The sequence below is a fragment of the Ziziphus jujuba genome, chromosome 7 (genome assembly GCF_031755915.1).
Source record: "Ziziphus jujuba cultivar Dongzao chromosome 7, ASM3175591v1".
NCBI classification, from domain to species: domain Eukaryota; kingdom Viridiplantae; phylum Streptophyta; class Magnoliopsida; order Rosales; family Rhamnaceae; genus Ziziphus; species Ziziphus jujuba.
Window position 1 is genome coordinate 20,053,572 of NC_083385.1, and position 12,891 is coordinate 20,066,462.

A 12,891-nucleotide genomic window follows, 5' to 3' on the forward strand; every position below is an offset into this window, starting at 1 on the left:
TAAGGGCCGAATTGCTAAGAGAAACCACCAGTGTCTTCCAGCTATCTGGAAGAGAGTTGAGAAGTAAAAGTGCTTGATCCTCATCTCATAATTGTAACTCCACCGTAGATAATTGATTGACCAAGTTCTCAAACATATTGGTGTGCTCGGCTACAAAAGTTCCATTCTTAACTTCAAATTCACCAAACGTCTCATCAACGAAGCTATATTCTGAGCAGTTTTGGCTTGGTACATGTTCTCCAACTTTTTCCAGAGGATGTATGCATCCATCTTCTGCACAACATGATGAAAGACATTTTGGTCAATCCATTGTCGGATTTGACTAATTGATTTCTTGTTCATCTTCTTCCATTCTGCTTCTTTAGTGGGATCGGGATTCCTTCCTTCGACATTTAAGGGGTTAAAAAAATCTTTGCAATTTAGAAAATCTTCCATTCGAGGTCTCCAAAATGCATAGTTAGTGGCAGTAAGCTTGATCATAGCTCCCGAATATGACTCATCCATTGACATCTTGCCCTGTAATAAATTTATAGAAAAATGGGAGCTGAATTTGGCAAAATAGATTCTACCAATATGTTTGGAATGGTAAAAAATGTTGGATTTAACTCTTCTCGAGTCAAAATCTGAATCTTCAAAATTTAAGGTCAAAATGCAATTTTCAAAAGTTCTGGGCCAAACTGTAAATATCAAAACTTCTAGGGAAACCTCCAAATACCAAAAACTATAGGGGTATTTCTATAATTTCAAAAAGTTCTAAGACCAGTGCTGACATGTGTGGATGACATGGCCGACCGGATGACGTGTCACCACATGGCCATATGAGCTGGCAGATGACATGCTAGGACACGTGTCATGGCTTGGCTTCGGAACTTAGATGCGGCTCAGTTCATCTTGAGGGGTGCGTGTATGGCGAGTGTGCCTTGACCAGTGTGTGGAAAACCTGCACAAAAATTTGATCGGTGCTTGGGGACGCATGTGATGGTGGATGGAGGTTCGGTTGAGCTCACTCTCTTCATCTCGGCGAGATCCACCTCTTGGTATGCTCAAATCTTTTGTTTGAGCTTTTGGATGGTGAACCCTATTTCTAGATATTGGCTCTGATACCATTTGTTGTGATCCTTTGATCACAAAAAACACACAAAACCAACACAAAAAAATAATGAAAGATAAAACACATGAAAATTGAGAAAAAAATGATGTATTATTTACTTTGAAACTTATACACAAAAAAATTCTCTAAAACTCTCTATTGGAGTCTTAAAAAAAAAAAAATGTGTTGTCTCTAATGTGTGTTATAATGTAATACAATACTGAAATTATGCATTTAGTTATAATGTTCTAGGGTTAAAACCCTAATGGGCCAAGCTTTAGGAGAAACGCTAGACTCCCACAATAAGAAACTTCCATCCCTTTAATCATGAACTTCACATTGTCACTCATCACAAATTCATCTGAATTTCTAAAAGTAGAGAAATAGGATGTAGAGGTTTCTTCATCAAAATTTCCCAAGGTGGTCATGGCACTCAACTTGAAGAAGCTATGCTGGAATTCTCCATAAAATTTGATATGAAAGCAATAAAACGTGTAGAAGCTTAGTTAAGTAATTAAAGAGGCTGTAAGATGAATTTATATAGTTGAAGTTCACATTAGTATTCCCATCAAATTTCTTTTTATTTTTTGTTTTTTTATTTTTATATATCTGAAGAATTACTTTTTTATATTTTATTTTACTTTTATATTTACAAAGATGGGATACAATGACTAAAAATGGTCAATTCCATAATCATTCCACCAAGTTTTGTCATCAGTAGAAAATTTGTGATATTGCATTTCTTCACTAAATCATGATTTTCAGGAATTTGGATCACCGTCATAGTCTTTAAATGCTCTAAACAGAATTTTCACGTTTCTTCTGGGACAATCCAATAACGAAGTCTACAAAATTAATCCTCAATTCTAAGTTTTGAAGCCTCTACCCAAAAAAAAAAAAAAAAAAATGTATAAAAAAATGCTACTGCTATCAAAGATAATTCTTGAAGAAGTAATGAAATCTTTTGTTCATTTAAAAATAATGAAAAGTTAATAATATTTTGCCTTCATATTTATATACAATACTGATCCCCTACTAGATATTTTCCAGCTTATCCTAGAAGATATGCTTATTTGAATATCGAAATACTTAATAATTTTTTTTATTTAATTATTTCTCTTTATCCTTGGTCAATTTGGTTTTGCATGTTAATTCTTTAAACTTTTATACATATTTTTATTAAAATTAAAATCTAATATAGGAAAATGAACTCATAGGGATAGCCTATTGAGTGACATGAACATCTTTTAATGTACACATCATATGTCTCTCACTATAAACTCGAAAAATGAGGTTCAAGTGAGGAAATTATAGATAAGTAAAGTCAATCATTTAGAATCATAAGACTGACATGGAATCCAAGGCACTAAACAATTGAGCCCACCTAAACAGGACTATATATATATATATATGAGTCATTTCTCATATAAATGATCTTGGCCCTTAAATTTATCTAATCTAATATGTACCTTGTATAAAATGGGAATTATATATTCTCAACCCCATAAAAAATCCTATGTATATATATGTACACAATATGGGTTGATCAAGTTTATGCATAATAGTGCTATTCACACTATTGTTATTGTATATATTGAAAGCAATCGGTAAGTGAATAGGTACCTATTGCTAGTATACAGAGAGACAGAGAGAGAGAGAGAGAGAGAAAGAGAGAGAGACAGAACCATGTTCTTGGCTATTATTAAGACGAACAAAAAAATACCATACATTGGCAACCAAATTCTCTACGGTTCAAATGTAATTAAATTTTCTATGGTTAAGATGTTGATCATATGAAGCAAGGAATGAAGAAGATCATAAGTAACCTTTTGTTCCTTCTTATACCTTTTGGGTCAAATGGCTTTAGGAAAACAAACAATTTGTAAGATTAGGTTTCCTTGAAAGCACCATTATTCCCTATTAGCTCTTTAAGTTGTTTGGTAATGTTAGATTTTTCATCAATGATGTCCATAGAAAACATATTGTTGGACAATAGATTCAAAGATGTTTCACTTTATCCTCCTAACATCTATAGCTTCCTTAGCTTCACTTGGTTCAATCACACAATGACAGGATCAGTCATGGGAGCCCTTTCAGGATTCCCACATGGTCCCACCTAATAGAGTCCTATTGAGCAATTCTTATGAAAAGTCCAATGTAATTTCACTGAAACCAGGGACAACCAAACACAAGCAAATAAAATGATACTTTGATCCTTATATATAATGACCATAGAATGCCAGTGCCTAAATACATTCAACAACTACGTCCAATTATATACTACAAGCCATTACCACACTTACATACTATGGTTACTATTGGGTCCATAAATTTGATCGAAACATTCCAAGAGCATTTATAAATTCAGGTTATACAATTGATATGAATAAATCTAGATAAATAAGGATAAGACAATAAGAAGAGAAAGATGAAATAAGGAAAGATAATATAATACTTCTGTTGCTGTGGGGTGCTAAATTGGCAAGTGATGTGCGAGATTTGTTCTCTAATTGCCTGGACTTAGAGGAATGTATTAAAAGAAAATAAAATGTGAGATAAAGATATACTAGTGTATAGAATAGTACAAAAAGAAAATAATAATTTCTTTCTCTCACGATCTTGCATTGCACTCTTTTGAAAAGGTCCCCTTTTAAAACCATTTCGCAAAAACCAACTTGTACCAAAACCAATATTATAAAATATGTACTTTATAATAAAATCATTTAAATATTTTAAATCAAATCCACCTAATTTAAATACTGGAGATAAAATAGTATCAATATAGTTTCATAAAATAATTATGAAAATGCAATAAAACCATAATCTAAATGTAATGACTCGCCACTCTTTCGTTCCACTAACATTGTCTTTAATATCCACCACACTCCAAATGTTATAGGGCTTTTTTAGTGTAGACTTTCCAGAAGTCACCCAGCTTAGGTTTACTTCCACTAGATCATGCTCAACCTAAGAATTCTTTCAAACCTAAAGTTAACCACTCTAAAAAAGCCTTGATTGTTAAATGAGTGCCTACTTGATATTTAAATTATCACTGCTCGACATACTGGTAGGGTAGCTTGCCAGTGCCTTGCACTCACCCACATTTATCATGGCAGCATCATACTAGTTCACTACTGTTTGTCACAATCTACCCAGTATACTGTTCAGTGATCTTTCCCTTTTTTGTCTCGCATCTTTCAAGGCTCTGTGTCTTTGCTAGCACATTTTCGCTTGGGTACAGACTCTGATACCATTTATAACATCCTGCTACTCTTTTGCTCCATCGATATTATTCTTAATTTATCCATCACACCTTAAAATGTATGGATTTTTTCTGTTTAGATTTTGCAACGGATCATCCATTCTAGAATTGCTTCCACTAGAGTATGCTTAACCTTAGAATTCTTTCAAACATTGAAACCAACTTTTTTAAAAAAGCCTTGGCTGTTAAGAGAATGTTTACTTTCATCTAAAATATCATGTTACATACACAAGTGATGAGGGATTAAACAATAGGTGAACTTTGTCAGTAAAATAGCCTGCCAGTACCTTACACCCACCCACACTTACTCTGACAACATCATGTTAGTTCGCTTTTGGTCATTATAATCACCCTTGTGTATTGTTTATTGATTTTATTCCTTCTTGCCTCACATCCTTTAAGGCACATTGGTCTTACACCAAATAATACCAACACCCATCTATTATGGCACATTGGTCTTACACCAAATAATACCAACACCCATCTATTATATCCATTACCAAATCCTGTCATATGACCATACCTATCCTCCTAGTATGTTAGAAAGCCATGGGGAAAGGGAAACTGTCTCACTATCCTTAGTGTCCTAAGTCACCACAGAGCTAGGATCTCACATCTAACCTCAATGAAATATGTGATCAGTGGGAGATAATAATATAGCACGTATCAATATTCGTTAAATCTATATCCATAGTAAAGTAATGGTACACATACAAATCTATAATTTATAATCCAAAATTGAATATCCATTATAGAAACATTATTTTTTACAAATTGTTCAAATGAACAAATCCATAAATACCAACATATAGATATATGTATATTGAAAATATCTTTATGAAAATATCATATATTAGTGTATATAAGACATAAATACCAATATGAATTATATATCACCGTAGAACCATCTTAAAGCACTTTAAAATTTAAAACACTTAAACATGCTTAAAAGTATGCAATTTCCAATCCACTTTCTCAAATATTTTCCAAATGGATTAAACATCATTTTAAGTACCAAGTTATTTAAATAATAAAATTTAGTAGTTCACTATGAACTCATTAGTATTTGAAGTCATTAAAAATCTTGTCAAAAATCACGTAAAATGATAGCACATATATGTGAAGATAGATATCGATATACACATAAAATAAACACTCATATCATATATAAAGAATACAAACTATATATATACTATACCTATGTCCAAAATTCATTTAAAAAGTAAACCACTCACATATATCATCGATAATCACTCTTACTTCTCTGAAAGATTTTCTCCAAACACAGTACAAATATCAACAATCGGTGATGAAAATATCGATGTCAATGGAAATGTCGAGGATATGATTTTGCGGAAATGTCAATGAAAATATTGATATCGATGGAAATATTGATAAAATTATGGAAACTGTAAATTTTTAATATAGAATACAAATTTTAATATATAAGATAATTAGTATAGTAAAATAATATAAAAATACAATAATTAGAATACAATACTAATAAAATAGTCCATAAATATTACAAATTATTATAAATGAATAAAAATAATGTTACTTAGCACCAAAATTTAGAATAATTTAACAAATAATACTAAGATACAAGAAGTTCTCAAATATAAATCATAATACATTATCAATACCAAAAAGAACTCCTTGGTTCTTCAAATTGATGATCATATCAAGATATTTCACGAGTATAACAATAGGCATTCCAACTCATCATATTAGAGAAATTTTCCATGTAATTGTGGATGTGCCAAGTATATCTCTCTCTATCAATTCCAACCAACTGTCCAAGTCGAGGGTAATGTGGATTTACCCAAGGAGGAGTATAGCATTTATTTTGAGACAGTTTATGACAAAATACACATTGTCAGTTTTTTGAGTATTGGAGTGCTATTCCCATACATTGTCCAACATTCAGCTGTATATTTTAACATTATAAATCAAAATATATCAAATTTTAATAAATTTTTAAATATTAATAAAAATTTTCATATTTTGCACATGATTTTTTATAACAATTAATTTAAATGCACATACCAGGTATCATTTTCGCTCGGGCCACAACTGCTGTACGATCACTAAACCCTTTTCGTGTGTCTCTAAAGCATATTATCTATATGTAATAACGAAAAAATTATAAGAAACTTTATTAATATGTTAGTTTGGAAAAAAATAAAAAAACAAAATCTTACTTCATTCTTTCTTTATACTGGGATCGTGGATTCAGAAAATATGCTACAAAATAATAATAATAATTAAATCTAATATATAAATTATTAGACAAAATAATAATTAATAATAAGTAATTGACATAAAATTACCAGCTATATGAAGAGGATGAGAAAGTGTATTGTTTCATCAAGCATCTATGATATCCATAACTCATTGAGTTCCTCTTTGATTGTTGATTGTATATGTTATTTTTTGAAAACAATCATATAATATTGGTATCGTAGGTATGAACTCAGCATTAATAATTCGCAAAATATTATATAATGACTCATATATATTCACAACGTGAGAAAAAGAATCCCAAAAATGATTATCAAGGATAAGTTTCTCTATTTCTTTACCTGCTTTTGTTCGACTAAATTGATGGTCAGCCCATGCATTGCTGGTAAAAACTTGTTTTAGAGAAGCTTTCTTTTTAAGGAGACTATTTAAAGCAATATAGTTTGTTGCAAATCTTGTTGTTCATGGTTAAACTATGTCTCCTTTACATATATCTTGCATTAAAGAAAGTAACCAATTATAATTATAAATATAATTGATTATCATTCTTGCATGCTGAATGATCCTTGCAATACTTTTGTGCTTTCTTGTATCATCAAATATAAGATTAATACAGTGTGCATCACATGGTGTACAGTACAATTTTTACTATGTCATCAATTTTTTACTAGCCTTTACAAATGCAAAACCATTATCCGTGACTACTTACACAACATTAGTTTTTACCCACTTCATGGATAACATCCTCCAAAAGTTTATATATATACTTATAGTTTTTGATTTTATCTAACACATCAACTGACTTAAGAAACACTGATTACCTTTTGCAATGGACCATAAAATTCAATATGGACAGTTTAGTTGGTTCTGTCCATCCATCACACATAATTGTACAACCATATATCTTCCAGTTGTTTTTGAATTTTTCAATACATTTTTGCATCTCTTTATACTCCATATCCAGATATTTTTTCTTAATTTCATATGGAGATGGAATTTCAACTCTCATACTTGTCTGTTGAGCACCAATGATCATGTTTTTGAAATGGCGTGATTTTGCCTTTGCAGGTGGAACATTATCATAAATAAAGAACTTTGCTACTAGTCTTCCCAATGTTTCTTTGACAGTACCTTTTGTCAACACATCTTTTATATTTTTTTGTTTTGCACCGGACGACTTATATAATGAAGGTACAGTTGGAGGAAATTATTGAGATTTTTGTCTATAAATGGGCTCCCTTATACTTGTTGCACGACGAACTTAGCATATGGCTGACTACCACCCTTTGTAGAATATCCTGATCTTTGACCTTTACGGTTTCTTCTTTGTTCTTTTTCCCATCTTTTTTGTTTAGATGCACGTACTGCAGCTTTATATGAGTCTCTTTCATTAGGATGCACATCAGCTAGATATATACATACATCATCCTTGTCGTCATCATAATTACTTTGAGACAAAACTAAATTATTCCGTAACTCATTGTGAATATCTTCTTGCATTACCTTTTTTTTTTTTTTTTCAATTTTGCATGTTCTTTCTTCCTCAAAGAATTATAAATCTCTTTCTTCACTTTTGGATGTATATGGAGGCACTTTTTAACATTATTTTTACGATCATAATGTACTGAATGATACTTTAATCTTGTTATTTCATCTCTTTGCATTTTATGGTTACAATATTTTCAAATTGTATCATACTTGTTACCTTCAATTGGAAAACAATGTGACCAAGATGGATCTGCTCTTCCGCTACCACTGTCCATTTTTTCTTTTAATAATCATAAATAGTTATTAAGTTAATTTCTCATAATAATAACAGAAATAATAACAATTTATAAAACTAATATTGAGCAAGAATAATGAGTTCAATAAAAGAATAATAAAAATAATAATAATAATAATAAGAAGGAGAGTAACAATAATAAGAATAGTACCACTAATAAGAATAGTAACAACAACAATAACAACAACAACAACAACAACAACAACAACAACAACAACAATAATAATAACAATATTAATAATAATAAAAATAATAACAGTAGTACTAATAATAATAATAATAACAATGACAATAATAATATCCATAATAATAATAATAACAAGAACAACAATAATAACAATATTAACAATAAGAAGAACAATAATAATAATAATAATAATAATAATAATAATAATGACAACGTTAATAATAATAATAACAAAAATAATAATAAGAAGAAGAAGAATAACAATAAGAAGAATAAGAAGAATAATAACAATATTAATATCCATAATAAAAACAACAACAACAAGAATAACAATAATAATAATATTAATATCCATAATAGTAATAATAATAATAACAATAATAACCACATTAATAATAATAAGAATAATAACAACAATAATATCCATAATAATAACAATAATAACAATAACAATAATAATAATAATCATAATAATAATAAGAACAACAAGAATAACAACAATGTTATTAGAATCAGACAATTCGTAATACGATCGGATGATTTGTATCGAATTTGATGTAAAACGATACAAATCGTTTATGTGAAGCGAATGGAAGGTGAATCGTACATTTCCCCACTTGAATTGCGCGAATTGAACGAATCTCCGATTCACCGTTTCAGATTTTTTGCTCTATTTTCTTTGTTTTTCAATTGATTTTAATGCAAAATACCTTAAAAAAAATCTGTTTGAAAAGTTGAGATCGGAGAAGAAGACAGTGATAATCGGAGAGGACAAAGTAGAGAAGAAGATAATGCAAAGGCAGAGAAGATAAATGGCAAAAAATAGAGAAGATGACGAGGCAGAAGGAGAACAAGACAAGACAAAGATGAATGGCAGAGATGAAGAAAAGTTTTATTGGTCAAAATTTTTTTTTTTTTTGGTTTTGTAAATTTATCGGTTAAAGTGCTGAAAGTTGACATAAACAATAAATTGATTGTAGGATCATGATTCATGCAACTGAATAAATAAATAATAAAGAAAATTCATTATTACTTTATTTATTTATTTATTTATTGTTTATTGGTTGAGATTTGATAAGATGGAGGAACGTGAATAAATTTTTTTATTTTTTTATTATTTCTTAAGATGTGATGTTATGATAGGCCATGCAAATCAACTTTTTAAAATTTTAAATAAATAATAAAGTAAAAAGTGATGTAAAATATATTTATATATAATAATAATATAACCATGTAAACCTAGTTTACATAAGTATCAGTTAATAAAGTGCAGCACTATTAGATTTTGCTTCCTTCCATATTTCTGGTATGCAAACATATTTTACTTTTTTTTTTTCTTTTTTCTTTTTTTCTGTTTTCTTTGCTTGAGAAAATATGGTAGATAAAAAAAAAGGGGAAAAATAATGATCCAACTTGGGATCATTGTGAAAAAATAGAGGAAGGAAAAGATCATAGATTGAGATTGAAGTGTATACATTGTGGAAATTATTATTGGGGAGGTATTTTTAGAATCAAAAATCACTTAGTTGGTACATGAAAAGATGTTGTCCTGTGCACGAAAGTTCCTAATGATATTCGTGATTTTTTCAGCAATTAATAGATAGAAATAAGAAAAAAAAATGATGGAGATGATTTTTTTGACAATGAGGAAGATGAACATGATAAAAAAAAAATTGATGATGGATGCTTTTATGAAAGGTATTTAAAAACCACCAACCACTACCTTAAATACTTTGTGGAAAAAAGGAGATAGAGATAGTGTTTGTTCAGATATTTGTAGATTTTTTTATGTAAATGCTCGGTCTTTTAATTTAGTAAAATGCCCTTATTTTACAGCTATGTTAAATTTAGTTTCTTCATTTGGTCTAGGTTTGAAACCCCTATCTTATCATGAAATAAGGATTATATATTTGAAAAAAGAAGTAGAAACAATTAACAAGTTACTACTTAGAAAAATATAGAGCTGGGATGCACACTCATGTCAGATGCTTGGATTGGTGGAAAAAATAGGTCTATTGCTAATTTTTTAGTGAATAATCCAAAAGGAACTGTGTTTTTGAAAAGTATTGATACATCAAATATATTTAAAGATGCACAAAATTTATTTGAGCTTCTTGATTCTGTAATAGATGAAATTGGTGAAAACAATGTACTTCAATTAGTGACAGATAGTGCAGTAGCATATGTAAAAGCTGGAGAATTTTTTATGGACAAAAGGAAAAAATTATTTCGGTCTCCTTGTGCAGCACATTGTCTAGATTTGATTCTAACTGATATTAGAAGCTTATCCATACATAGTGATACAATGTTTAAGGCAAGAAAGATTACAGTGTATATCTATAGGCATTCTTGGGTTTTGAAACTTATGAGAAATATACTAAGGGAAGAGAAATAATTAGACCTGCTGTGACTCATTTTGCTACTTCTTATTTGACTTTGAGAAGTTTGGATGAGAATAAAATTGGACTGAAAGCAATGTTTGATTCTGAAGAATGGCAAAGAAGTAATTATTCTAAAAAGTCAGATGGTGCAATGGTTAGGGATATTATTCTTGGTGATAAAAAATTTTGGACATCAATTAATTATTGTTTGAAATGTGTAATTCCATTAGTAAAAGTATTGAGGTTTGTTGATGGAGACTTAAAACTTATCATGGGTCATATCTATGAAGCAATGGACCGTGCAAAAGAACAAATTGAAACTAATTTCAATAAAGTTCAAAAGCATTATAAGCATATTTGCGATATTATTGATAAAAGATGGGCATTACAACTTCATAAACCCCTTCATGTAGCAACCTATTTTCTTAATCCAAGGTAAAATACAACTTTATTTTATTTATTATTTAATGATTTATTTATTTTTTTTATATAGTAGTCTATTTATTAAATATAATATTTTTATGGCTTAATTAATTATATTTAATTATTCTTCTACTTTAATTAATTACCATTTGAATTGAAGTGTAGATTTCAATATTCTCCTGAATTTGATGCGGATTATGAAGTAAAAATTGGGCTTTATGCGGCAATACAAAGAATGTGTCCGGAATCAGACTTAAAGCTTAAAATTGATAAATAGTTGGATCAATTCCGAAATACAAAAAATATATTTGGTATGGATATGGCTATTCAAATGAGAACCAAGTAAAATATTGAATTTAGTTACATTTAAATTATATAAATTAAATTATACATTAAATTTATTTGTTTTTAGTTTTATAGCTTTATGGTGGGAGTCATTTGGCGGAAGTTGTAAGGAGCTTCAAAATCTTGCCATTAGAATTCTTAGTTTGACTTGTAGTGCCATTGGATGTGAAAGAAATTGGAGTATATTTGATCATGTATAATATTTTTATTTAAATATTAATAAATTTTTATATGATGTAGTTTAAACTTTAAATATTATTATAATTTTTAAAATAGGTGCACTCAAAGAAAAGAAATCGTTTAGAACAACAAAGATTAAGTGCACTTGTTTTTGTAAAGTACAATCTCCTATTAGAGGCAAGACATAAGAAAAGAGTATTAGAATATGAATCCTACGAACCTATTTGTCTATTAGATTTAGAATTTGACGACGAGCGGATTACCAAAAAAGAAGATTTAGTTTTACCTGATGATACAACTTGGATGGATGTCAATGAATATTTTGAACTTGAAGAATAAGAAAAAGAAGTAATTGTAATATATATAAACAATTTAAGTATATTATTTTTTGTAAAATAGCTACTGACATAGTAACATATATATTTATTTATTTGTAGGTCAAAGAGATCTTATCAACAAAGATAAAGAAAAACAAATAATCGAGATTGGACAAAACGATAGTGATGACGAGGAAGCACAAGACCATCACATGGAGAGTGTAGATAAATTGGGGAATGATGATATCAATCCATTTGAATTTGAAGATTGATATTATTAATAATTAATTAGATTTTTCTATTGTTTTATTTTCAAAATATAGTATTCATTAAAATTTTATTTTATGGATGTAGCTAACATTTTAAAAATTAGAAGTTAAATTTGCAATTAATAATTATATTTGCATTGATGAATAATAGATTGATATTATTATTTTTAAGTGTATCTTACGATACATGATTCGTTTCAATACATGTTTCATAATTTTTAACAAAACAATTTATATTTCGATTCACGATTTGGCAATATTGAATAACAATATTATTTACAATAAGAACAATAACAATAATAATAATAATGACAACATTAATAATAACAATAACAACAACAATAATAATAAGAAGAATAACAATAATAAGAATAAGAAGACTAATAACAATATTAATATCCAAAATAATAATA